At 38.7% G+C, this 26196-nt stretch overlaps 26 non-coding genes across 26 annotated transcripts; all 26 read right to left on the bottom strand.

Moving 5' to 3' along the window:
- Window positions 1–35: 35 nt before the first annotated feature.
- On the bottom strand, window positions 36–108 carry TRNAR-ACG (transfer RNA arginine (anticodon ACG)). The gene has a single exon. It is a non-coding gene; the product is annotated as a tRNA-Arg (tRNA).
- A 2075-nt stretch (window positions 109–2183) lies between these two features.
- Window positions 2184–2256, bottom strand: TRNAR-ACG (transfer RNA arginine (anticodon ACG)). The gene has a single exon. It is a non-coding gene; the product is annotated as a tRNA-Arg (tRNA).
- A 501-nt stretch (window positions 2257–2757) lies between these two features.
- TRNAR-ACG (transfer RNA arginine (anticodon ACG)) lies at window positions 2758–2830 on the bottom strand. Its single transcript has one exon. It is a non-coding gene; the product is annotated as a tRNA-Arg (tRNA).
- Window positions 2831–3835: 1005 nt separating this feature from the next.
- TRNAH-GUG (transfer RNA histidin (anticodon GUG)) lies at window positions 3836–3907 on the bottom strand. Its single transcript has one exon. It is a non-coding gene; the product is annotated as a tRNA-His (tRNA).
- Window positions 3908–3915: 8 nt separating this feature from the next.
- Window positions 3916–3988, bottom strand: TRNAR-ACG (transfer RNA arginine (anticodon ACG)). The gene has a single exon. It is a non-coding gene; the product is annotated as a tRNA-Arg (tRNA).
- Window positions 3989–4408: 420 nt separating this feature from the next.
- TRNAH-GUG (transfer RNA histidin (anticodon GUG)) lies at window positions 4409–4480 on the bottom strand. The gene has a single exon. It is a non-coding gene; the product is annotated as a tRNA-His (tRNA).
- Window positions 4481–5972: 1492 nt separating this feature from the next.
- On the bottom strand, window positions 5973–6044 carry TRNAH-GUG (transfer RNA histidin (anticodon GUG)). The gene has a single exon. It is a non-coding gene; the product is annotated as a tRNA-His (tRNA).
- A 593-nt stretch (window positions 6045–6637) lies between these two features.
- Window positions 6638–6710, bottom strand: TRNAR-ACG (transfer RNA arginine (anticodon ACG)). Its single transcript has one exon. It is a non-coding gene; the product is annotated as a tRNA-Arg (tRNA).
- Window positions 6711–7142: 432 nt separating this feature from the next.
- Window positions 7143–7214, bottom strand: TRNAH-GUG (transfer RNA histidin (anticodon GUG)). The gene has a single exon. It is a non-coding gene; the product is annotated as a tRNA-His (tRNA).
- Window positions 7215–10119: 2905 nt separating this feature from the next.
- On the bottom strand, window positions 10120–10192 carry TRNAR-ACG (transfer RNA arginine (anticodon ACG)). Its single transcript has one exon. It is a non-coding gene; the product is annotated as a tRNA-Arg (tRNA).
- Window positions 10193–10693: 501 nt separating this feature from the next.
- Window positions 10694–10766, bottom strand: TRNAR-ACG (transfer RNA arginine (anticodon ACG)). Its single transcript has one exon. It is a non-coding gene; the product is annotated as a tRNA-Arg (tRNA).
- Window positions 10767–12356: 1590 nt separating this feature from the next.
- On the bottom strand, window positions 12357–12428 carry TRNAH-GUG (transfer RNA histidin (anticodon GUG)). The gene has a single exon. It is a non-coding gene; the product is annotated as a tRNA-His (tRNA).
- Window positions 12429–14690: 2262 nt separating this feature from the next.
- On the bottom strand, window positions 14691–14762 carry TRNAH-GUG (transfer RNA histidin (anticodon GUG)). Its single transcript has one exon. It is a non-coding gene; the product is annotated as a tRNA-His (tRNA).
- An 8-nt stretch (window positions 14763–14770) lies between these two features.
- Window positions 14771–14843, bottom strand: TRNAR-ACG (transfer RNA arginine (anticodon ACG)). The gene has a single exon. It is a non-coding gene; the product is annotated as a tRNA-Arg (tRNA).
- A 421-nt stretch (window positions 14844–15264) lies between these two features.
- TRNAH-GUG (transfer RNA histidin (anticodon GUG)) lies at window positions 15265–15336 on the bottom strand. The gene has a single exon. It is a non-coding gene; the product is annotated as a tRNA-His (tRNA).
- An 8-nt stretch (window positions 15337–15344) lies between these two features.
- On the bottom strand, window positions 15345–15417 carry TRNAR-ACG (transfer RNA arginine (anticodon ACG)). The gene has a single exon. It is a non-coding gene; the product is annotated as a tRNA-Arg (tRNA).
- A 420-nt stretch (window positions 15418–15837) lies between these two features.
- TRNAH-GUG (transfer RNA histidin (anticodon GUG)) lies at window positions 15838–15909 on the bottom strand. The gene has a single exon. It is a non-coding gene; the product is annotated as a tRNA-His (tRNA).
- A 1492-nt stretch (window positions 15910–17401) lies between these two features.
- Window positions 17402–17473, bottom strand: TRNAH-GUG (transfer RNA histidin (anticodon GUG)). The gene has a single exon. It is a non-coding gene; the product is annotated as a tRNA-His (tRNA).
- A 513-nt stretch (window positions 17474–17986) lies between these two features.
- TRNAH-GUG (transfer RNA histidin (anticodon GUG)) lies at window positions 17987–18058 on the bottom strand. Its single transcript has one exon. It is a non-coding gene; the product is annotated as a tRNA-His (tRNA).
- An 8-nt stretch (window positions 18059–18066) lies between these two features.
- On the bottom strand, window positions 18067–18139 carry TRNAR-ACG (transfer RNA arginine (anticodon ACG)). The gene has a single exon. It is a non-coding gene; the product is annotated as a tRNA-Arg (tRNA).
- A 432-nt stretch (window positions 18140–18571) lies between these two features.
- Window positions 18572–18643, bottom strand: TRNAH-GUG (transfer RNA histidin (anticodon GUG)). Its single transcript has one exon. It is a non-coding gene; the product is annotated as a tRNA-His (tRNA).
- Window positions 18644–21468: 2825 nt separating this feature from the next.
- On the bottom strand, window positions 21469–21540 carry TRNAH-GUG (transfer RNA histidin (anticodon GUG)). Its single transcript has one exon. It is a non-coding gene; the product is annotated as a tRNA-His (tRNA).
- Window positions 21541–21548: 8 nt separating this feature from the next.
- Window positions 21549–21621, bottom strand: TRNAR-ACG (transfer RNA arginine (anticodon ACG)). The gene has a single exon. It is a non-coding gene; the product is annotated as a tRNA-Arg (tRNA).
- Window positions 21622–22122: 501 nt separating this feature from the next.
- Window positions 22123–22195, bottom strand: TRNAR-ACG (transfer RNA arginine (anticodon ACG)). Its single transcript has one exon. It is a non-coding gene; the product is annotated as a tRNA-Arg (tRNA).
- A 1590-nt stretch (window positions 22196–23785) lies between these two features.
- Window positions 23786–23857, bottom strand: TRNAH-GUG (transfer RNA histidin (anticodon GUG)). Its single transcript has one exon. It is a non-coding gene; the product is annotated as a tRNA-His (tRNA).
- Window positions 23858–26119: 2262 nt separating this feature from the next.
- Window positions 26120–26191, bottom strand: TRNAH-GUG (transfer RNA histidin (anticodon GUG)). The gene has a single exon. It is a non-coding gene; the product is annotated as a tRNA-His (tRNA).
- Window positions 26192–26196: the final 5 nt, after the last annotated feature.

Genomic DNA, 26196 nt, shown 5'->3' with positions numbered 1-26196 from the left:
GAGTACTAACCACTATACGATCACGGCAACTTAAACGAGCCAGGTAGGAGTCGAACCTACAATCTTCTGATCCGTAGTCAGACGCGTTATCCATTGCGCCACTGGCCCAGGTGTCTTATATCACTTTGGAGTGTTCATCATGTTTTTGAACCTGTTTCAAGCTTTGATGGTTGTTGAAGTATATACAGAATCAAATTTTTAGAGTTGACTGTACACTTGCTGCAGGGCTTATTTCCCATAAACATCTCACAAACAATTTTCTTTGTGACTGCAAAATAATCTTTTCATCCTGTGATGAACTTGCTCAGAGTCCATTCATTTGAGTTTCCTGTATTCAGGAATTTATGTCAGCTTTCCAGATTTCAAGAAAACGATTCACAAAGAAATGATCAAGAAATGATTCAAAGTATGGAAAGATAGCTTCACAATAAGCAGTAAAGACAAATTGTGCAAGCACATTCAAAGAATCTGCTTAGTTTCTTCAATTGTCCTTACCTTCAATATTGTAAAGAAATGGATGTGTGAGAAATAAAATTAAAATGCCATCACCCGGATTCGAACCGGGGTTGCTGCGGCCACAACGCAGAGTACTAACCACTATACGATCACGGCAACTTAAACGAGCCAGCTAGGAGTCGAACATACAATCTGCTGATCCATAGTCAGACGCGTTATTCATTGCGCCACTGGCCCAGCTGTCTTATGCCACTTGGAGTGTTCATCATGTTTTTGAACCTGTTTCAAGCTTTGATGGTTATTGAAGTATATACAGAATCAAATTTTGAGAGTTGACTGTACACTTGCTGCAGGGCTTATTTCCCATAAACATCTCACAAACAATTTTCTTTGTGACTGCAAAATGATCTTTTCAGCCTGTGATGAACTTGCTCAGAGTCAATTCATTTGAGTTTCCTGTATTCAGGAATTTATGTCAGCTTTCCAGATTTCAAGAAAACGATTCACAAAGAAATGATCAAGAAATGATTCAAAGTATGGAAAGATAGCTTCACAATAAGCAGTAAAGACAAATTGTGCAAGCACATTCAAAGAATCTGCTTAGTTTCTTCAATTGTCCTTACCTTCAATATTGTAAAGAAATGGATGTGTGAGAAATAAAATGAAAATGCCGTGACCCGGATTCGAACCGGGGTTGCTGCGGCCACAACGCAGAGTACTAACCATTAAAAGATCACGGCAACTTAAACGAGCCAGGTAGGAGTCGAACATACAATCTGCTGATCCGTAGTCAGATGCGTTATTCATTGCGCCACTGGCCCAGCTGTTTTATGCCACTTGGAGTGTTCATCCTGTTTTTGAACCTGTTTCAAGCTTTGATGGTTATTGAAGTATATACAGAATCAAATTTTGAGAGTTGACTGTACACTTGCTGCAGGGCTTATTTCCCATAAACATCTCACAAACAATTTTTTTTGTGACTGCAAAATGATCTTTTCAGCCTGTGATGAACTTGCTCAGAGTCCATTCATTTGAGTTTCCTGTATTCTGGAATTTATGTCAGCTTTCCAGATTTCAAGAAAATGATTCACAAAGAAATGATTCAAAGTATGGAAAGATAGCTTCACAATAAGCAGTAAAGACAAATTGTGCAAGCACATTCAAAGAATCTGCTTAGTTTCTTCAATTGTCCTAACCTTCAATATTGTAAAGAAATGGATGTGTGAGAAATAAAATGAAAATGCCGTGACCCGGGGTTGCTGCGGCCACAACCCAGAGTACTAACCACTATACGATCACGGCAACTTAAACGAGCCAGGTAGGAGTCGAACCTACAATCTGCTGATAAACATCTCACAAACAATTTTCTTTGTGACTGCAAAATGATCTTTTCAGCCTGTGATGAACTTGCTCAGAGTCAATTCATTTGTGTTTCCTGTATTCAGGAATTTATGTCAGCTTTCCAGATTTCAAGAAAATGATTCACAAAGAAATGATCAAGAAATGATTCAAAGTATGGAAAGATAGCTTCACAATAAGCAGTAAAGACAAATTGTGCAAGCACATTCAAAGAATCTGCTTAGTTTCTTCAATTGTCCTTACCTTCAATATTGTAAAGAAATGGATGTGTGAGAAATAAAATGAAAATGCCGTGACCCGGATTCGAACCGGGGTTGCTGCGGCCACAACGCAGAGTACTAACCACTATACGATCACGGTAACTTAAACGAGCCAGGTAGGAGTCGAACCTACAATCTTCTGATCCGTAGTCAGACGCATTATCCATTGCGCCACTGGCCCAGCTGTCTTATACCACTTTGGAGTGTTCATCATGTTTTTGAACCTGTTTCAAGCTTTGATGGTTGTTGAAGTATATACAGAATCAAATTTTCAGAGTTGACTGTACACTTGCTGCAGGGCTTATTTCCCATAAACATCTCACAAACAATTTTCTTTGTGACTGCAAAATAATCTTTTCAGCCTGTGATGAACTTGCTCAGAGTCCATTCATTTGAGTTTCCTGTATTCAGGAATTTATGTCAGCTTTCCAGATTTCAAGAAAATGATTCACAAAGAAATGATTCAAAGTATGGAAAGATAGCTTCACAATAAGCTGTAAAGACAAATTGTGCAAGCACATTCAAAGAATCTGCTTAGTTTCTTCAATTGTCCTTACCTTCAATATTGTAAAGAAATGGATGTGTGAGAAATAAAATGAAAATGCCGTGACCCGGATTCGAACCGGGGTTGCTGTGGCCACAACGCAGAGTACTAACCACTATACGATCACGGCAACTTAAACGAGCCAGGTAGGAGTCGAACATACAATCTTCTGATCCGTAGTCAGACGCGTTATCCATTGCGCCACTGGCCCAGGTGTCTTATATCACTTTGGAGTGTTCATCATGTTTTTGAACCTGTTTCAAGCTTTGATGGTTGTTGAAGTATATACAGAATCAAATTTTTAGAGTTGACTGTACACTTGCTGCAGGGCTTATTTCCCATAAACATCTCACAAACAATTTTCTTTGTGACTGCAAAATAATCTTTTCATCCTGTGATGAACTTGCTCAGAGTCCATTCATTTGAGTTTCCTGTATTCAGGAATTTATGTCAGCTTTCCAGATTTCAAGAAAACGATTCACAAAGAAATGATCAAGAAATGATTCAAAGTATGGAAAGATAGCTTCACAATAAGCAGTAAAGACAAATTGTGCAAGCACATTCAAAGAATCTGCTTAGTTTCTTCAATTGTCCTTACCTTCAATATTGTAAAGAAATGGATGTGTGAGAAATAAAATTAAAATGCCATCACCCGGATTCGAACCGGGGTTGCTGCGGCCACAACGCAGAGTACTAACCACTATACGATCACGGCAACTTAAACGAGCCAGGTAGGAGTCGAACATACAATCTGCTGATCCGTAGTCAGACGCGTTATTCATTGCGCCACTGGCCAAGCTGTCTTATGCCACTTGGAGTGTTCATCCTGTTTTTGAACCTGTTTCAAGCTTTGATGGTTATTGAAGTATATACAGAATAAAATTTTGAGAGTTGACTGTACACTTGCTGCAGGGCTTATTTCCCATAAACATCTCACAAACAATTTTTTTTGTGACTGCAAAATGATCTTTTCAGCCTGTGATGAACTTGCTCAGAGTCAATTCATTTGAGTTTCCTGTATTCAGGAATTTATGTCAGCTTTCCAGATTTCAAGAAAATGATTCACAAAGAAATGATTCAAAGTATGGAAAGATAGCTTCACAATAAGCAGTAAAGACAAATTGTGCAAGCACATTCAAAGAATCTGCTTAGTTTCTTCAATTGTCCTTACCTTCAATATTGTAAAGAAATGGATGTGTCAGAAATAAAATGAAAATGCCGTGACCCGGATTCGAACCGGGGTTTCTGCGGCCACAACGCAGAGTACTAACCACTATACGATCACGGCAACTTAAACGAGCCAGGTAGGAGTCGAACCTACAATCTTCTGATCCGTAGTCAGACGCGTTATCCATTGCGCCACTGGCCCAGCTGTCTTAAACCACTTTGGAGTGTTCATCATGTTTTTGAACCTGTTTCAAGATTTGATGGTTGTTGAAGTATATACAGAATCAAATTTTCAGAGTTGACTGTACACTTGCTGCAGGGCTTATTTCCCATAAACATCTCACAAACAATTTTCTTTGTGACAACAAAATAATCTTTTCAGCATGTGATGAACTTGCTCAGAGTCCATTCATTTGAGTTTCCTGTATTCAGGAATTTATGTCAGCTTTCCAGATTTCAAGAAAATGATTCACAAGAAATGATTCAAAGTATGGAAAGATAGCTTCACAATAAGCAGTAAAGACAAATTGTGCAAGCACATTCAAAGAATCTGCTTAGTTTCTTCAATTGTCCTTACCTTCAATATTGTAAAGAAATGGATGTGTGAGAAATAAAATGAAAATGCCGTGACCCGGATTCGAACCGGGGTTGCTGCGGCCACAACGCAGAGTACTAACCACTATACGATCACGGCAACTTAAACGAGCCAGGTAGGAGTCGAACCTACAATCTTCTGATCTGTAGTAAGACGCATTATCCATTGCGCCACTGGCCCACCTGTCTTATACCACTTTGGAGTGTTCATCATGTTTTTGAACCTGTTTCAAGCTTTGATGGTTATTGAAGTATATACAGAATCAAATTTTGAGAGTTGACTGTACACTTGCTGCAGGGCTTATTTCCCATAAACATCTCACAAACAATTTTCTTTGTGACTGCAAAATGATCTTTTCAGCCTGTGATGAACTTGCTCAGAGTCAATTCATTTGAGTTTCCTGTATTCAGGAATTTATGTCAGCTTTCCAGATTTCAAGAAAACGATTCACAAAGAAATGATCAAGAAATGATTCAAAGTATGGAAAGATAGCTTCACAATAAGCAGTAAAGACAAATTGTGCAAGCACATTCAAAGAATCTGCTTAGTTTCTTCAATTGTCCTTACCTTCAATATTGTAAAGAAATGGATGTGTGAGAAATAAAATGAAAATGCCGTGACCCGGATTCGAACCGGGGTTGCTGCGGCCACAACGCAGAGTACTAACCATTAAAAGATCACGGCAACTTAAACGAGCCAGGTAGGAGTCGAACATACAATCTGCTGATCCGTAGTCAGATGCGTTATTCATTGCGCCACTGGCCCAGCTGTCTTATGCCACTTGGAGTGTTCATCCTGTTTTTGAACCTGTTTCAAGCTTTGATGGTTATTGAAGTATATACAGAATCAAATTTTGAGAGTTGACTGTACACTTGCTGCAGGGCTTATTTCCCATAAACATCTCACAAACAATTTTTTTTGTGACTGCAAAATGATCTTTTCAGCCTGTGATGAACTTGCTCAGAGTCCATTCATTTGAGTTTCCTGTATTCTGGAATTTATGTCAGCTTTCCAGATTTCAAGAAAATGATTCACAAAGAAATGATTCAAAGTATGGAAAGATAGCTTCACAATAAGCAGTAAAGACAAATTGTGCAAGCACATTCAAAGAATCTGCTTAGTTTCTTCAATTGTCCTAACCTTCAATATTGTAAAGAAATGGATGTGTGAGAAATAAAATGAAAATGCCGTGACCCGGGGTTGCTGCGGCCACAACCCAGAGTACTAACCACTATACGATCACGGCAACTTAAACGAGCCAGGTAGGAGTCGAACCTACAATCTGCTGATAAACATCTCACAAACAATTTTCTTTGTGACTGCAAAATGATCTTTTCAGCCTGTGATGAACTTGCTCAGAGTCAATTCATTTGTGTTTCCTGTATTCAGGAATTTATGTCAGCTTTCCAGATTTCAAGAAAATGATTCACAAAGAAATGATCAAGAAATGATTCAAAGTATGGAAAGATAGCTTCACAATAAGCAGTAAAGACAAATTGTGCAAGCACATTCAAAGAATCTGCTTAGCTTCTTCAATTGTCCTTACCTTCAATATTGTAAAGAAATGGATGTGTGAGAAATAAAATGAAAATGCCGTGACCCGGATTCGAACCGGGGTTGCTGCGGCCACAACGCAGAGTACTAACCACTATACGATCACGGCAACTTAAACGAGCCAGGTAGGAGTCGAACCTACAATCTTCTGATCCGTAGTCAGACTCATTATCCATTGCGCCACTGGCCCAGCTGTCTTATACCACTTTGGAGTGTTCATCATGTTTTTGAACCTGTTTCAAGCTTTGATGGTTGTTGAAGTATATACAGAATCAAATTTTCAGAGTTGACTGTACACTTGCTGCAGGGCTTATTTCCCATAAACATCTCACAAACAATTTTCTTTGTGACTGCAAAAAAATCTTTTCAGCCTGTGATGAACTTGCTCAGAGTCCATTCATTTGAGTTTCCTGTATTCAGGAATTTATGTCAGCTTTCCAGATTTCAAGAAAACGATTCACAAAGAAATGATCAAGAAATGATTCAAAGTATGGAAAGATAGCTTCACAATAAGCAGTAAAGACAAATTGTGCAAGCACATTCAAAGAATCTGCTTAGTTTCTTCAATTGTCCTTACCTTCAATATTGTAAAGAAATGGATGTATGAGAAATAAAATGAAAATGCCGTGACCCAGATTCGAACCGGGGTTGCTGCGGCCACAACGCAGAGTACTAACCACTATACGATCACGACAACTTAAACGAGCCAGGTAGGAGTCGAACCTACAATCTTCTGATCCGTAGTCAGACGCGTTATCCATTGCACCACTGGCCCACCTGTCTTATACCACTTTGGAGTGTTCATCATGTTTTTGAACCTGTTTCAAGCTTTGATGGTTATTGAAGTATATACAGAATCAAATTTTGAGAGTTGACTGTACACTTGCTGCAGGGCTTATTTCCCATAAACATCTCACAAACAATTTTCTTTGTGACTGCAAAATGATCTTTTCAGCCTGTGATGAACTTGCTCAGAGTCAATTCATTTGAGTTTCCTGTATTCAGGAATTTATGTCAGCTTTCCAGATTTCAAGAAAACGATTCACAAAGAAATGATCAAGAAATGATTCAAAGTATGGAAAGATAGCTTCACAATAAGCAGTAAAGACAAATTGTGCAAGCACATTCAAAGAATCTGCTTAGTTTCTTCAATTGTCCTTACCTTCAATATTGTAAAGAAATGGATGTGTGAGAAATAAAATGAAAATGCCGTGACCCGGATTCGAACCAGGGTTGCTGCGGCCACAACGCAGAGTACTAACCACTATACGATCACGGCAACTTAAACGAGCCAGGTAGGAGTCGAACATACAATCTGCTGATCCGTAGTCAGATGTGTTATTCATTGCGCCACTGGCCCAGCTGTCTTATGCCACTTGGAGTGTTCATCCTGTTTTTGAACCTGTTTCAAGCTTTGATGGTTATTGGAGTATATACAGAATCAAATTTTGAGAGTTGACTGTACACTTGCTGCAGGGCTTATTTCCCATAAACATGTCACAAACAATTTTGTTTGTGACTGCAAAATGATCTTTTCAGCCTGTGATGAACTTGCTCAGAGTCCATTCATTTGAGTTTCCTGTATTCAGGAATTTATGTCAGCTTTCCAGATTTCAAGAAAATGATTCACAAAGAAATGATTCAAAGTATGGAAAGATAGCTTCACAATAAGCAGTAAAGACAAATTGTGCAAGCACATTCAAAGAATCTGCTTAGTTTCTTCAATTGTCCTTACCTTCAATATTGTAAAGAAATGGATGTGTGAGAAATAAAATGAAAATGCCGTGACCCAGGGTTGCTGCGGCCACAACCCAGAGTACTAACCACTATACGATCACGGCAACTTAAACGAGTCAGGTAGGAGTCGAACCTACAATCTGCTGATCCGTAGTCAGATGTTTTATCCATTGCGCCACTGGCCAGCTGTCTTATGCCATTTGGAGTGTTCATCATGTTTTTGAACCTGTTTCAAGCTTTGATGGTTATTCAAGTATATACAGAATCAAATTTTGAGAGTTGACTGTACACTTGCTGCAGGGCTTATTTCCCATAAACATCTCACAAACAATTTTCTTTGTGACTGCAAAATGATCTTTTCAGCCTGTGATGAACTTGCTCAGAGTCAATTCATTTGAGTTTCCTGTATTCAGGAATTTATGTCAGCTTTCCAGATTTCAAGAAAATGATTCACAAAGAAATGATCAAGAAATGATTCAAAGTATGGAAAGATAGCTTCACAATAAGCAGTAAAGACAAATTGTGCAAGCACATTCAAAGAATATGCTTAGTTTCTTCAATTGTCCTTACCTCCAATATTGTAAAGAAATGGATGTGTGAGAAATAAAATGAAAATGCCGTGACCTGGATTCGAACCGGGGTTGCTGCGGCCACAACGCAGAGTACTAACCACTATACGATCACAGCAACTTAAACGAGCAAGGTAGGAGTCGAACCTACAATCTGCTGATCTGTAGTCAAACGCGTTATCCATTACGCCACTGGCCAGCTGTCTTATGCCACTTGGAGTGTTCATCATGTTTTTGAACCTGTTTCAAGCTTTGATGGTTATTCAAGTATATACAGAATCAAATTTTGAGAGTTGACTGTACACTTGCTGCAGGGCTTATTTCCCATAAACATCTCACAAACAATTTTCTTTGTGACTGCAAAATGATCTTTTCAGCCTGTGATGAAGTTGCTCAGAGTCCATTCATTTGAGTTTCCTGTATTCAGGAATTTATGTCAGCTTTCCAGATTTCAAGAAAATGATTCACAAAGAAATGATCAAGAAATGATTCAAAGTATGGAAAGATAGCTTCACAATAAGCAGTTAAGACAAATTGTGCAAGCACATTCAAAGAATCTACTTAGTTTCTTCAATTGTCCTTACCTTCAATATTGTAAAGAAATGGATGTGTGAGAAATAAAATGAAAATGCAGTGACCCGGATTCGAACCGGGGTTGCTGCAGCCACAACGCAGAGTACTAACCACTATACGATCATGGCATCTTAAACAAGCCAGGTAGGAGTCGAAAATACAATCTGCTGATCCGTAGTCAGACTCTTTATCCATTGCGCCACTGGCCCAGCTGTCTTATGCCACTTGGAGTGTTCATCATGTTTTTGAACCTGTTTCAAGCTTTGATGGTTATTCAAGTATATACAGAATCAAATTTTGAGAGTTGACTGTACACTTGCTGCAGGGCTTATTTCCCATAAACATCTCACAAACAATTTTCTTTGTGACTGCAAAATGATCTTTTCAGCTTGTGATGAACTTGCTCAGAGTCAATTCATTTGAGTTTCCTGTATTCAGGAATTTATGTCAGCTTTCCAGATTTCAAGAAAATGATTCACAAAGAAATGATCAAGAAATGATTCAAAGTATGGAAAGATAGCTTCACAATAAGCAGTAAAGACAAATTGTGCAAGCACATTCAAAGAATATGCTTAGTTTCTTCAATTGTCCTTACCTCCAATATTGTAAAGAAATGGATGTGTGAGAAATAAAATGAAAATGCTGTGACCTGGATTCAAACCGGGGTTGCTGCGGCCACAACGCAGAGTAATAACCACTATACGATCACAGCAACTTAAACGAGCAAGGTAGGAGTCGAACCTACAATCTTCTGATCCGTAGTCAGACGCATTATCCATTGCGCCACTGGCCCAGCTGTCTTATACCACTTTGGAGTGTTCATCATGTTTTTGAACCTGTTTCAAGCTTTGATGGTTGTTGAAGTATATACAGAATCAAATTTTCAGAGTTGACTGTACACTTGCTGCAGGGCTTATTTCCCATAAACATCTCACAAACAATTTTCTTTGTGACTGCAAAATAATCTTTTCAGCCTGTGATGAACTTGCTCAGAGTCCATTCATTTGAGTTTCCTGTATTCAGGAATTTATGTCAGCTTTCCAGATTTCAAGAAAACGATTCACAAAGAAATGATCAAGAAATGATTCAAAGTATGGAAAGATAGCTTCACAATAAGCAGAAAAGACAAATTGTGCAAGCACATTCAAAGAATCTGCTTAGTTTCTTCAATTGTCCTTACCTTCAATATTGTAAAGAAATGGATGTGTGAGAAATAAAATGAAAATGCCGTGACCCGGATTCGAACCTGGGTTGCTGCGGCCTCAACGCAGAGTACTAACCACTATACGATCACGGCAACTTAAACGAGCCAGGTAGGAGTCGAACCTACAATCTTCTGATCCGTAGTCAGACGCATTATCCATTGCGCCACTGGCCCAGCTGTCTTATACCACTTTGGAGTGTTCATCATGTTTTTGAACCTGTTTCAAGCTTTGATGGTTGTTGAAGTATATACAGAATCAAATTTTCAGAGTTGACTGTACACTTGCTGCAGGGCTTATTTCCCATAAACATCTCACAAACAATTTTCTTTGTGACTGCAAAATAATCTTTTCAGCCTGTGATGAACTTGCTCAGAGTCCATTCATTTGAGTTTCCTGTATTCAGGAATTTATGTCAGCTTTCCAGATTTCAAGAAAATGATTCACAAAGAAATGATTCAAAGTATGGAAAGATAGCTTCACAATAAGCTGTAAAGACAAATTGTGCAAGCACATTCAAAGAATCTGCTTAGTTTCTTCAATTGTCCTTACCTTCAATATTGTAAAGAAATGGATGTGTGAGAAATAAAATGAAAATGCCGTGACCCGGATTCGAACCGGGGTTGCTGTGGCCACAACGCAGAGTACTAACCACTATACGATCACGGCAACTTAAACGAGCCAGGTAGGAGTCGAACATACAATCTTCTGATCCGTAGTCAGACGCGTTATCCATTGCGCCACTGGCCCAGGTGTCTTATATCACTTTGGAGTGTTCATCATGTTTTTGAACCTGTTTCAAGCTTTGATGGTTGTTGAAGTATATACAGAATCAAATTTTTAGAGTTGACTGTACACTTGCTGCAGGGCTTATTTCCCATAAACATCTCACAAACAATTTTCTTTGTGACTGCAAAATAATCTTTTCATCCTGTGATGAACTTGCTCAGAGTCCATTCATTTGAGTTTCCTGTATTCAGGAATTTATGTCAGCTTTCCAGATTTCAAGAAAACGATTCACAAAGAAATGATCAAGAAATGATTCAAAGTATGGAAAGATAGCTTCACAATAAGCAGTAAAGACAAATTGTGCAAGCACATTCAAAGAATCTGCTTAGTTTCTTCAATTGTCCTTACCTTCAATATTGTAAAGAAATGGATGTGTGAGAAATAAAATTAAAATGCCATCACCCGGATTCGAACCGGGGTTGCTGCGGCCACAACGCAGAGTACTAACCACTATACGATCACGGCAACTTAAACGAGCCAGGTAGGAGTCGAACATACAATCTGCTGATCCGTAGTCAGACGCGTTATTCATTGCGCCACTGGCCAAGCTGTCTTATGCCACTTGGAGTGTTCATCCTGTTTTTGAACCTGTTTCAAGCTTTGATGGTTATTGAAGTATATACAGAATAAAATTTTGAGAGTTGACTGTACACTTGCTGCAGGGCTTATTTCCCATAAACATCTCACAAACAATTTTTTTTGTGACTGCAAAATGATCTTTTCAGCCTGTGATGAACTTGCTCAGAGTCAATTCATTTGAGTTTCCTGTATTCAGGAATTTATGTCAGCTTTCCAGATTTCAAGAAAATGATTCACAAAGAAATGATTCAAAGTATGGAAAGATAGCTTCACAATAAGCAGTAAAGACAAATTGTGCAAGCACATTCAAAGAATCTGCTTAGTTTCTTCAATTGTCCTTACCTTCAATATTGTAAAGAAATGGATGTGTGAGAAATAAAATGAAAATGCCGTGACACGGCTTCGAACCAGGGTTACTGCGGCCACAACGCAGAGTACTAACCACTATACGATCACGGCAACTTAAACGAGCCAGCTAGGAATCGAACCTACAATCTTCTGATCTGTAGTCAAATGCGTTATCCATTGCACCACTGGCCCAGCTGTGTTATACCACTTTGGAGTGTTCATCATGTTTTTGAACCTGTTTCAAGCTTTGATGGTTGTTGAAGTATATACAGAATCAAATTTTCAGAGCTGACTGTACACTTGCTGCAGGGCTTATTTCCCATAAACATCTCACAAACAATTTTCTTTGTGACTGCAAAATAATCTTTTCAGCCTGTGATGAACTTGCTCAGAGTCCATTCATTTGAGTTTCCTGTATTCAGGAATTTATGTCAGCTTTCCAGATTTCAAGAAAACGATTCACAAAGAAATGATCAAGAAATGATTCAAAGTATGGAAAAATAGCTTCACAATAAGCAGTAAAGACAAATTGTGCAAGCACATTCAAAGAATCTGCTTAGTTTCTTCAATTGTCCTTACCTTCAATATTGTAAAGAAATGGATGTGTGAGAAATAAAATGAAAATGCCGTGACCCGGATTCGAACCGGGGTTGCTGCGGCCACAACGCAGAGTACTAACCACTATACGATCACGGCAACTTAAACGAGCCAGGTAGGAGTCGAACATACAATCTGCTGATCTGTGGTCAGACGCGTTATCCATTGTGCCACTGGCCCAGCTGTCTTATGCCACTTGGAGTGTTCATCCTGTTTTTGAACCTGTTTCAAGCTTTGATGGTTATTGAAGTATATACAGAATCAAATTTTGAGAGTTGACTGTACACTTGCTGCAGGGCTTATTTCCCATAAACATCTCACAAACAATTTTCTTTGTGACTGCAAAATGATCTTTTCAGCCTGTGATGAACTTGCTCAGAGTCCATTCATTTGAGTTTCCTGTATTCAGGAATTTATGTCAGCTTTCCAGATTTCAAGAAAATGATTCACAAAGAAATGATCAAGAAATGATTCAAAGTATGGAAAGATAGCTTCACAATAAGCAGTAAAGACAAATTGTGCAAGCACATTCAAAGAATCTGCTTAGTTTCTTCAATTGTCCTTACCTTCAATATTGTAAAGAAATGGATGTGTGAGAAATAAAATGAAAATGCCATGACCCGGATTCGAACCGGGGTTGCTGCGGACACAACCCAGAGTACTAACCACTATACGATCACGGCAACTTAAACGAGCCAGGTAGGAGTCGAACCTACAATCTGCTGATCCGTAGTCAGATGTTTTATCCATTGCGCCACTGGCCAGCTGTCTTATGCCACTTGGAGTGTTCATCATGTTTTTGAACCTGTTTCAAGCTTTGATGGTAATTCAAGTATATACAGAATCAAATTTTGAGAGTTGACTGTACACTTGCTGCAGGGCTTATTTCCCATAAACATCTCACAAACAATTTTCTTTGTGACTGCAAAATGATCTTTTCAGCCTGTGATGAACTTGCTCAGAGTCCATTCATTTGAGTTTCCTGTATTCAGGAATTTATGTCAGCTTTCCAGATTTCAAGAAAATGATTCACAAAGAAATGATCAAGACATGATTCAAAGTATGGAAAGATAGCTTCACAATAAGCAGTAAAGACAAATTGTGCAAGCACATTCAAAGAATCTACTTAGTTTCTTCAATTGTCCTTACCTTCAATATTGTAAAGAAATGGATGTGTGAGAAATAAAATGAAAATGCAGTGACCCGGATTCGAACCGGGGTTGCTGCAGCCACAACGCAGAGTGCTAACCACTATACGATCATGGCATCTTAAACAAGCCAGGTAGGAGTCGAAAATACAATCTGCTGATCCATAGTCAGACTCTTTATCCATTGCGCCACTGGCCCAGCTGTCTTATGCAACTTGGAGTGTTCATCATGTTTTTGAACCTGTTTCAAGCTTTGATGGTTATTCAAGAATATACAGAATCAAATTTTGAGAGTTGACTGTACACTTGCTGCAGGGCTTATTTCCCATAAACATCTCACAAACAATTTTCTTTGTGACTGCAAAATGATCTTTTCAGCTTGTGATGAACTTGCTCAGAGTCAATTCATTTGAGTTTCCTGTATTCAGGAATTTATGTCAGCTTTCCAGATTTCAAGAAAATGATTCACAAAGAAATGATCAAGAAATGATTCAAAGTATGGAAAGATAGCTTCACAATAAGCAGTAAAGACAAATTGTGCAAGCACATTCAAAGAATATGCTTAGTTTCTTCAATTGTCCTTACCTCCAATATTGTAAAGAAATGGATGTGTGAGAAATAAAATGAAAATGCCATGACCTGGATTCGAACCGGGGTTGCTGCTGCCACAACGCAGAGTACTAACCACTATACGATCACAGCAACTTAAACGAGCAAGGTAGGAGTCAAACCTACAATCTGCTGATCTTTAGTCAGACGCGTTATCCATTACGCCACTGGCCCAGCTGTCTTATGCCACTTGGAGTGTTCATCATGTTTTTGAACCTGTTTCAAGCTTTGATGGTTATTGAAGTATATACAGAATCAAATTTTCAGAGTTGACTGTACACTTGCTGCAGGGCTTATTTCCCATAAAGATCTCACAAACAATTTTCTTTGTGATTGCAAAATTATATTTTCAGCCTGTGATGAACTTGCTCAGAGTCCATTCATTTGAGTTTCCTGTATTCAGGAATTTATGTCAGCTTTCCAGATTTCAAGAAAATGATTCACAAAGAAATGATCAAGAAATGATTCAAAGTATGGAAAGATAGCTTCACAATAAGCAGTAAAGACAAATTGTGCAAGCACATTCAAAGAATCTGCTTAGTTTCTCAATTGTCCGTACCTTCAATATTGTAAAGAAATGGATGTGTGAGAAATAAAATGAAAATGCCGTGACCCGGATTCGAACCAGGGTTGCTGCGGCCACAACGCAGAGTACTAACCACTATACGATCACGGCAACTTAAACGAGCCAGGTAGGAGTCAAACCTACAATCTTCTGATCCGTAGTCAGACGCATTATCCATTGCGCCACTGGCCCAGCTGTCTTATACCACTTTGGAGTGTTCATCATGTTTTTGAACCTGTTTCAAGCTTTGATGGTTGTTGAAGTATATACAGAATCAAATTTTCAGAGTTGACTGTACACTTGCTGCAGGGCTTATTTCCCATAAACATCTCACAAACAATTTTCTTTGTGACAACAAAATAATCTTTTCAGCCTGTGATGAACTTGCTCAGAGTACATTCATTTGAGTTTCCTGTATTCAGGAATTTATGTCAGCTTTCCAGATTTCAAGAAAATGATTCACAAAGAAATGATTCAAAGTATGGAAAGATAGCTTCACAATAAGCAGTAAAGACAAATTGTGCAAGCACATTCAAAGAATCTGCTTAGTTTCTTCAATTGTCCTTACCTTCAATATTGTAAAGAAATGGATGTGTGAGAAATAAAATGAAAATGCCGTGACCCGGATTCGAACCGGGGTTTCTGCGGCCACAACGCAGAGTACTAACCACTATACGATCACGGCAACTTAAACGAGCCAGGTAGGAGTCGAACCTACAATCTTCTGATCCGTAGTCAGACGTGTTATCCATTGCGCCACTGGCCCAGCTGTCTTAAACCACTTTGGAGTGTTCATCATGTTTTTGAACCTGTTTCAAGATTTGATGGTTGTTGAAGTATATACAGAATCAAATTTTCAGAGTTGACTGTACACTTGCTGCAGGGCTTATTTCCCATAAACATCTCACAAACAATTTTCTTTGTGACAACAAAATAATCTTTTCAGCATGTGATGAACTTGCTCAGAGTCCATTCATTTGAGTTTCCTGTATTCAGGAATTTATGTCAGCTTTCCAGATTTCAAGAAAATGATTCACAAGAAATGATTCAAAGTATGGAAAGATAGCTTCACAATAAGCAGTAAAGACAAATTGTGCAAGCACATTCAAAGAATCTGCTTAGTTTCTTCAATTGTCCTTACCTTCAATATTGTAAAGAAATGGATGTGTGAGAAATAAAATGAAAATGCCGTGACCCGGATTCGAACCGGGGTTGCTGCGGCCACAACGCAGAGTACTAACCACTATACGATCACGGCAACTTAAACGAGCCAGGTAGGAGTCGAACCTACAATCTTCTGATCTGTAGTAAGACGCATTATCCATTGCGCCACTGGCCCACCTGTCTTATACCACTTTGGAGTGTTCATCATGTTTTTGAACCTGTTTCAAGCTTTGATGGTTATTGAAGTATATACAGAATCAAATTTTGAGAGTTGACTGTACACTTGCTGCAGGGCTTATTTCCCATAAACATCTCACAAACAATTTTCTTTGTGACTGCAAAATGATCTTTTCAGCCTGTGATGAACTTGCTCAGAGTCAATTCATTTGAGTTTCCTGTATTCAGGAATTTATGTCAGCTTTCCAGATTTCAAGAAAACGATTCACAAAGAAATGATCAAGAAATGATTCAAAGTATGGAAAGATAGCTTCACAATAAGCAGTAAAGACAAATTGTGCAAGCACATTCAAAGAATCTGCTTAGTTTCTTCAATTGTCCTTACCTTCAATATTGTAAAGAAATGGATGTGTGAGAAATAAAATGAAAATGCCGTGACCCGGATTCGAACCGGGGTTGCTGCGGCCACAACGCAGAGTACTAACCATTAAAAGATCACGGCAACTTAAACGAGCCAGGTAGGAGTCGAACATACAATCTGCTGATCCGTAGTCAGATGCGTTATTCATTGCGCCACTGGCCCAGCTGTCTTATGCCACTTGGAGTGTTCATCCTGTTTTTGAACCTGTTTCAAGCTTTGATGGTTATTGAAGTATATACAGAATCAAATTTTGAGAGTTGACTGTACACTTGCTGCAGGGCTTATTTCCCATAAACATCTCACAAACAATTTTTTTTGTGACTGCAAAATGATCTTTTCAGCCTGTGATGAACTTGCTCAGAGTCCATTCATTTGAGTTTCCTGTATTCTGGAATTTATGTCAGCTTTCCAGATTTCAAGAAAATGATTCACAAAGAAATGATTCAAAGTATGGAAAGATAGCTTCACAATAAGCAGTAAAGACAAATTGTGCAAGCACATTCAAAGAATCTGCTTAGTTTCTTCAATTGTCCTAACCTTCAATATTGTAAAGAAATGGATGTGTGAGAAATAAAATGAAAATGCCGTGACCCGGGGTTGCTGCGGCCACAACCCAGAGTACTAACCACTATACGATCACGGCAACTTAAACGAGCCAGGTAGGAGTCGAACCTACAATCTGCTGATAAACATCTCACAAACAATTTTCTTTGTGACTGCAAAATGATCTTTTCAGCCTGTGATGAACTTGCTCAGAGTCAATTCATTTGTGTTTCCTGTATTCAGGAATTTATGTCAGCTTTCCAGATTTCAAGAAAATGATTCACAAAGAAATGATCAAGAAATGATTCAAAGTATGGAAAGATAGCTTCACAATAAGCAGTAAAGACAAATTGTGCAAGCACATTCAAAGAATCTGCTTAGCTTCTTCAATTGTCCTTACCTTCAATATTGTAAAGAAATGGATGTGTGAGAAATAAAATGAAAATGCCGTGACCCGGATTCGAACCGGGGTTGCTGCGGCCACAACGCAGAGTACTAACCACTATACGATCACGGCAACTTAAACGAGCCAGGTAGGAGTCGAACCTACAATCTTCTGATCCGTAGTCAGACTCATTATCCATTGCGCCACTGGCCCAGCTGTCTTATACCACTTTGGAGTGTTCATCATGTTTTTGAACCTGTTTCAAGCTTTGATGGTTGTTGAAGTATATACAGAATCAAATTTTCAGAGTTGACTGTACACTTGCTGCAGGGCTTATTTCCCATAAACATCTCACAAACAATTTTCTTTGTGACTGCAAAAAAATCTTTTCAGCCTGTGATGAACTTGCTCAGAGTCCATTCATTTGAGTTTCCTGTATTCAGGAATTTATGTCAGCTTTCCAGATTTCAAGAAAACGATTCACAAAGAAATGATCAAGAAATGATTCAAAGTATGGAAAGATAGCTTCACAATAAGCAGTAAAGACAAATTGTGCAAGCACATTCAAAGAATCTGCTTAGTTTCTTCAATTGTCCTTACCTTCAATATTGTAAAGAAATGGATGTATGAGAAATAAAATGAAAATGCCGTGACCCGGATTCGAACCGGGGTTGCTGCGGCCACAACGCAGAGTACTAACCACTATACGATCACGACAACTTAAACGAGCCAGGTAGGAGTCGAACCTACAATCTTCTGATCCGTAGTCAGACGCGTTATCCATTGCACCACTGGCCCACCTGTCTTATACCACTTTGGAGTGTTCATCATGTTTTTGAACCTGTTTCAAGCTTTGATGGTTATTGAAGTATATACAGAATCAAATTTTGAGAGTTGACTGTACACTTGCTGCAGGGCTTATTTCCCATAAACATCTCACAAACAATTTTCTTTGTGACTGCAAAATGATCTTTTCAGCCTGTGATGAACTTGCTCAGAGTCAATTCATTTGAGTTTCCTGTATTCAGGAATTTATGTCAGCTTTCCAGATTTCAAGAAAACGATTCACAAAGAAATGATCAAGAAATGATTCAAAGTATGGAAAGATAGCTTCACAATAAGCAGTAAAGACAAATTGTGCAAGCACATTCAAAGAATCTGCTTAGTTTCTTCAATTGTCCTTACCTTCAATATTGTAAAGAAATGGATGTGTGAGAAATAAAATGAAAATGCCGTGACCCGGATTCGAACCAGGGTTGCTGCGGCCACAACGCAGAGTACTAACCACTATACGATCACGGCAACTTAAACGAGCCAGGTAGGAGTCGAACATACAATCTGCTGATCCGTAGTCAGATGTGTTATTCATTGCGCCACTGGCCCAGCTGTCTTATGCCACTTGGAGTGTTCATCCTGTTTTTGAACCTGTTTCAAGCTTTGATGGTTATTGGAGTATATACAGAATCAAATTTTGAGAGTTGACTGTACACTTGCTGCAGGGCTTATTTCCCATAAACATGTCACAAACAATTTTGTTTGTGACTGCAAAATGATCTTTTCAGCCTGTGATGAACTTGCTCAGAGTCCATTCATTTGAGTTTCCTGTATTCAGGAATTTATGTCAGCTTTCCAGATTTCAAGAAAATGATTCACAAAGAAATGATTCAAAGTATGGAAAGATAGCTTCACAATAAGCAGTAAAGACAAATTGTGCAAGCACATTCAAAGAATCTGCTTAGTTTCTTCAATTGTCCTTACCTTCAATATTGTAAAGAAATGGATGTGTGAGAAATAAAATGAAAATGCCGTGACCCAGGGTTGCTGCGGCCACAACCCAGAGTACTAACCACTATACGATCACGGCAACTTAAACGAGTCAGGTAGGAGTCGAACCTACAATCTGCTGATCCGTAGTCAGATGTTTTATCCATTGCGCCACTGGCCAGCTGTCTTATGCCATTTGGAGTGTTCATCATGTTTTTGAACCTGTTTCAAGCTTTGATGGTTATTCAAGTATATACAGAATCAAATTTTGAGAGTTGACTGTACACTTGCTGCAGGGCTTATTTCCCATAAACATCTCACAAACAATTTTCTTTGTGACTGCAAAATGATCTTTTCAGCCTGTGATGAACTTGCTCAGAGTCAATTCATTTGAGTTTCCTGTATTCAGGAATTTATGTCAGCTTTCCAGATTTCAAGAAAATGATTCACAAAGAAATGATCAAGAAATGATTCAAAGTATGGAAAGATAGCTTCACAATAAGCAGTAAAGACAAATTGTGCAAGCACATTCAAAGAATATGCTTAGTTTCTTCAATTGTCCTTACCTCCAATATTGTAAAGAAATGGATGTGTGAGAAATAAAATGAAAATGCCGTGACCTGGATTCGAACCGGGGTTGCTGCGGCCACAACGCAGAGTACTAACCACTATACGATCACAGCAACTTAAACGAGCAAGGTAGGAGTCGAACCTACAATCTGCTGATCTGTAGTCAAACGCGTTATCCATTACGCCACTGGCCAGCTGTCTTATGCCACTTGGAGTGTTCATCATGTTTTTGAACCTGTTTCAAGCTTTGATGGTTATTCAAGTATATACAGAATCAAATTTTGAGAGTTGACTGTACACTTGCTGCAGGGCTTATTTCCCATAAACATCTCACAAACAATTTTCTTTGTGACTGCAAAATGATCTTTTCAGCCTGTGATGAAGTTGCTCAGAGTCCATTCATTTGAGTTTCCTGTATTCAGGAATTTATGTCAGCTTTCCAGATTTCAAGAAAATGATTCACAAAGAAATGATCAAGAAATGATTCAAAGTATGGAAAGATAGCTTCACAATAAGCAGTTAAGACAAATTGTGCAAGCACATTCAAAGAATCTACTTAGTTTCTTCAATTGTCCTTACCTTCAATATTGTAAAGAAATGGATGTGTGAGAAATAAAATGAAAATGCAGTGACCCGGATTCGAACCGGGGTTGCTGCAGCCACAACGCAGAGTACTAACCACTATACGATCATGGCATCTTAAACAAGCCAGGTAGGAGTCGAAAATACAATCTGCTGATCCGTAGTCAGACTCTTTATCCATTGCGCCACTGGCCCAGCTGTCTTATGCCACTTGGAGTGTTCATCATGTTTTTGAACCTGTTTCAAGCTTTGATGGTTATTCAAGTATATACAGAATCAAATTTTGAGAGTTGACTGTACACTTGCTGCAGGGCTTATTTCCCATAAACATCTCACAAACAATTTTCTTTGTGACTGCAAAATGATCTTTTCAGCTTGTGATGAACTTGCTCAGAGTCAATTCATTTGAGTTTCCTGTATTCAGGAATTTATGTCAGCTTTCCAGATTTCAAGAAAATGATTCACAAAGAAATGATCAAGAAATGATTCAAAGTATGGAAAGATAGCTTCACAATAAGCAGTAAAGACAAATTGTGCAAGCACATTCAAAGAATATGCTTAGTTTCTTCAATTGTCCTTACCTCCAATATTGTAAAGAAATGGATGTGTGAGAAATAAAATGAAAATGCCGTGACCTGGATTCAAACCGGGGTTGCTGCGGCCACAACGCAGAGTAATAACCACTATACGATCACAGCAACTTAAACGAGCAAGGTAGGAGTCGAACCTACAATCTTCTGATCCGTAGTCAGACGCATTATCCATTGCGCCACTGGCCCAGCTGTCTTATACCACTTTGGAGTGTTCATCATGTTTTTGAACCTGTTTCAAGCTTTGATGGTTGTTGAAGTATATACACAATCAAATTTTCAGAGTTGACTGTACACTTGCTGCAGGGCTTATTTCCCATAAACATCTCACAAACAATTTTCTTTGTGACTGCAAAATAATCTTTTCAGCCTGTGATGAACTTGCTCAGAGTCCATTCATTTGAGTTTCCTGTATTCAGGAATTTATGTCAGCTTTCCAGATTTCAAGAAAACGATTCACAAAGAAATGATCAAGAAATGATTCAAAGTATGGAAAGATAGCTTCACAATAAGCAGAAAAGACAAATTGTGCAAGCACATTCAAAGAATCTGCTTAGTTTCTTCAATTGTCCTTACCTTCAATATTGTAAAGAAATGGATGTGTGAGAAATAAAATGAAAATGCCGTGACCCGGATTCGAACCGGGGTTGCTGCGGCCACAACGCAGAGTACTAACCACTATACGATCACGGCAACTTAAACGAGCCAGGTAGGAGTCGAACCTACAATCTTCTGATCCGTAGTCAGACGCATTATCCATTGCGCCACTGGCCCAGCTGTCTTATACCACTTTGGAGTGTTCATCATGTTTTTGAACCTGTTTCAAGCTTTGATGGTTGTTGAAGTATATACAGAATCAAATTTTCAGAGTTGACTGTACACTTGCTGCAGGGCTTATTTCCCATAAACATCTCACAAACAATTTTCTTTGTGACTGCAAAATAATCTTTTCAGCCTGTGATGAACTTGCTCAGAGTCCATTCATTTGAGTTTCCTGTATTCAGGAATTTATGTCAGCTTTCCAGATTTCAAGAAAATGATTCACAAAGAAATGATTCAAAGTATGGAAAGATAGCTTCACAATAAGCTGTAAAGACAAATTGTGCAAGCACATTCAAAGAATCTGCTTAGTTTCTTCAATTGTCCTTACCTTCAATATTGTAAAGAAATGGATGTGTGAGAAATAAAATGAAAATGCCGTGACCCGGATTCGAACCGGGGTTGCTGTGGCCACAACGCAGAGTACTAACCACTATACGATCACGGCAACTTAAACGAGCCAGGTAGGAGTCGAACATACAATCTTCTGATCCGTAGTCAGACGCGTTATCCATTGCGCCACTGGCCCAGGTGTCTTATATCACTTTGGAGTGTTCATCATGTTTTTGAACCTGTTTCAAGCTTTGATGGTTGTTGAAGTATATACAGAATCAAATTTTTAGAGTTGACTGTACACTTGCTGCAGGGCTTATTTCCCATAAACATCTCACAAACAATTTTCTTTGTGACTGCAAAATAATCTTTTCATCCTGTGATGAACTTGCTCAGAGTCCATTCATTTGAGTTTCCTGTATTCAGGAATTTATGTCAGCTTTCCAGATTTCAAGAAAACGATTCACAAAGAAATGATCAAGAAATGATTCAAAGTATGGAAAGATAGCTTCACAATAAGCAGTAAAGACAAATTGTGCAAGCACATTCAAAGAATCTGCTTAGTTTCTTCAATTGTCCTTACCTTCAATATTGTAAAGAAATGGATGTGTGAGAAATAAAATTAAAATGCCATCACCCGGATTCGAACCGGGGTTGCTGCGGCCACAACGCAGAGTACTAACCACTATACGATCACGGCAACTTAAACGAGCCAGGTAGGAGTCGAACATACAATCTGCTGATCCGTAGTCAGACGCGTTATTCATTGCGCCACTGGCCAAGCTGTCTTATGCCACTTGGAGTGTTCATCCTGTTTTTGAACCTGTTTCAAGCTTTGATGGTTATTGAAGTATATACAGAATAAAATTTTGAGAGTTGACTGTACACTTGCTGCAGGGCTTATTTCCCATAAACATCTCACAAACAATTTTTTTTGTGACTGCAAAATGATCTTTTCAGCCTGTGATGAACTTGCTCAGAGTCAATTCATTTGAGTTTCCTGTATTCAGGAATTTATGTCAGCTTTCCAGATTTCAAGAAAATGATTCACAAAGAAATGATTCAAAGTATGGAAAGATAGCTTCACAATAAGCAGTAAAGACAAATTGTGCAAGCACATTCAAAGAATCTGCTTAGTTTCTTCAATTGTCCTTACCTTCAATATTGTAAAGAAATGGATGTGTGAGAAATAAAATGAAAATGCCGTGACACGGCTTCGAACCAGGGTTGCTGCGGCCACAACGCAGAGTACTAACCACTATACGATCACGGCAACTTAAACGAGCCAGCTAGGAATCGAACCTACAATCTTCTGATCTGTAGTCAAATGCGTTATCCATTGCACCACTGGCCCAGCTGTGTTATACCACTTTGGAGTGTTCATCATGTTTTTGAACCTGTTTCAAGCTTTGATGGTTGTTGAAGTATATACAGAATCAAATTTTCAGAGTTGACTGTACACTTGCTGCAGGGCTTATTTCCCATAAACATCTCACAAACAATTTTCTTTGTGACTGCAAAATAATCTTTTCAGCCTGTGATGAACTTGCTCAGAGTCCATTCATTTGAGTTTCCTGTATTCAGGAATTTATGTCAGCTTTCCAGATTTCAAGAAAACGATTCACAAAGAAATGATCAAGAAATGATTCAAAGTATGGAAAAATAGCTTCACAATAAGCAGTAAAGACAAATTGTGCAAGCACATTCAAAGAATCTGCTTAGTTTCTTCAATTGTCCTTACCTTCAATATTGTAAAGAAATGGATGTGTGAGAAATAAAATGAAAATGCCGTGACCCGGATTCGAACCGGGGTTGCTGCGGCCACAACGCAGAGTACTAACCACTATACGATCACGGCAACTTAAACGAGCCAGGTAGGAGTCGAACATACAATCTGCTGATCTGTGGTCAGACGCGTTATCCATTGTGCCACTGGCCCAGCTGTCTTATGCCACTTGGAGTGTTCATCCTGTTTTTGAACCTGTTTCAAGCTTTGATGGTTATTGAAGTATATACAGAATCAAATTTTGAGAGTTGACTGTACACTTGCTGCAGGGCTTATTTCCCATAAACATCTCACAAACAATTTTCTTTGTGACTGCAAAATGATCTTTTCAGCCTGTGATGAACTTGCTCAGAGTCCATTCATTTGAGTTTCCTGTATTCAGGAATTTATGTCAGCTTTCCAGATTTCAAGAAAATGATTCACAAAGAAATGATCAAGAAATGATTCAAAGTATGGAAAGATAGCTTCACAATAAGCAGTAAAGACAAATTGTGCAAGCACATTCAAAGAATCTGCTTAGTTTCTTCAATTGTCCTTACCTTCAATATTGTAAAGAAATGGATGTGTGAGAAATAAAATGAAAATGCCATGACCCGGATTCGAACCGGGGTTGCTGCGGACACAACCCAGAGTACTAACCACTATACGATCACGGCAACTTAAACGAGCCAGGTAGGAGTCGAACCTACAATCTGCTGATCCGTAGTCAGATGTTTTATCCATTGCGCCACTGGCCAGCTGTCTTATGCCACTTGGAGTGTTCATCATGTTTTTGAACCTGTTTCAAGCTTTGATGGTAATTCAAGTATATACAGAATCAAATTTTGAGAGTTGACTGTACACTTGCTGCAGGGCTTATTTCCCATAAACATCTCACAAACAATTTTCTTTGTGACTGCAAAATGATCTTTTCAGCCTGTGATGAACTTGCTCAGAGTCCATTCATTTGAGTTTCCTGTATTCAGGAATTTATGTCAGCTTTCCAGATTTCAAGAAAATGATTCACAAAGAAATGATCAAGACATGATTCAAAGTATGGAAAGATAGCTTCACAATAAGCAGTAAAGACAAATTGTGCAAGCACATTCAAAGAATCTACTTAGTTTCTTCAATTGTCCTTACCTTCAATATTGTAAAGAAATGGATGTGTGAGAAATAAAATGAAAATGCAGTGACCCGGATTCGAACCGGGGTTGCTGCAGCCACAACGCAGAGTGCTAACCACTATACGATCATGGCATCTTAAACAAGCCAGGTAGGAGTCGAAAATACAATCTGCTGATCCATAGTCAGACTCTTTATCCATTGCGCCACTGGCCCAGCTGTCTTATGCAACTTGGAGTGTTCATCATGTTTTTGAACCTGTTTCAAGCTTTGATGGTTATTCAAGAATATACAGAATCAAATTTTGAGAGTTGACTGTACACTTGCTGCAGGGCTTATTTCCCATAAACATCTCACAAACAATTTTCTTTGTGACTGCAAAATGATCTTTTCAGCTTGTGATGAACTTGCTCAGAGTCAATTCATTTGAGTTTCCTGTATTCAGGAATTTATGTCAGCTTTCCAGATTTCAAGAAAATGATTCACAAAGAAATGATCAAGAAATGATTCAAAGTATGGAAAGATAGCTTCACAATAAGCAGTAAAGACAAATTGTGCAAGCACATTCAAAGAATATGCTTAGTTTCTTCAATTGTCCTTACCTCCAATATTGTAAAGAAATGGATGTGTGAGAAATAAAATGAAAATGCCATGACCTGGATTCGAACCGGGGTTGCTGCTGCCACAACGCAGAGTACTAACCACTATACGATCACAGCAACTTAAACGAGCAAGGTAGGAGTCAAACCTACAATCTGCTGATCTTTAGTCAGACGCGTTATCCATTACGCCACTGGCCCAGCTGTCTTATGCCACTTGGAGTGTTCATCATGTTTTTGAACCTGTTTCAAGCTTTGATGGTTATTGAAGTATATACAGAATCAAATTTTCAGAGTTGACTGTACACTTGCTGCAGGGCTTATTTCCCATAAAGATCTCACAAACAATTTTCTTTGTGATTGCAAAATTATATTTTCAGCCTGTGATGAACTTGCTCAGAGTCCATTCATTTGAGTTTCCTGTATTCAGGAATTTATGTCAGCTTTCCAGATTTCAAGAAAATGATTCACAAAGAAATGATCAAGAAATGATTCAAAGTATGGAAAGATAGCTTCACAATAAGCAGTAAAGACAAATTGTGCAAGCACATTCAAAGAATCTGCTTAGTTTCTCAATTGTCCGTACCTTCAATATTGTAAAGAAATGGATGTGTGAGAAATAAAATGAAAATGCCGTGACCCGGATTCGAACCAGGGTTGCTGCGGCCACAACGCAGAGTACTAACCACTATACGATCACGGCAACTT

This window comes from Pseudophryne corroboree, chromosome 6, assembly GCF_028390025.1.
Source record: "Pseudophryne corroboree isolate aPseCor3 chromosome 6, aPseCor3.hap2, whole genome shotgun sequence".
Lineage (NCBI taxonomy): Eukaryota > Metazoa > Chordata > Amphibia > Anura > Myobatrachidae > Pseudophryne > Pseudophryne corroboree.
The sequence above is the reverse complement of the archived record's forward strand: the minus strand, read 5'-3'. Positions and strand labels throughout refer to the sequence as shown.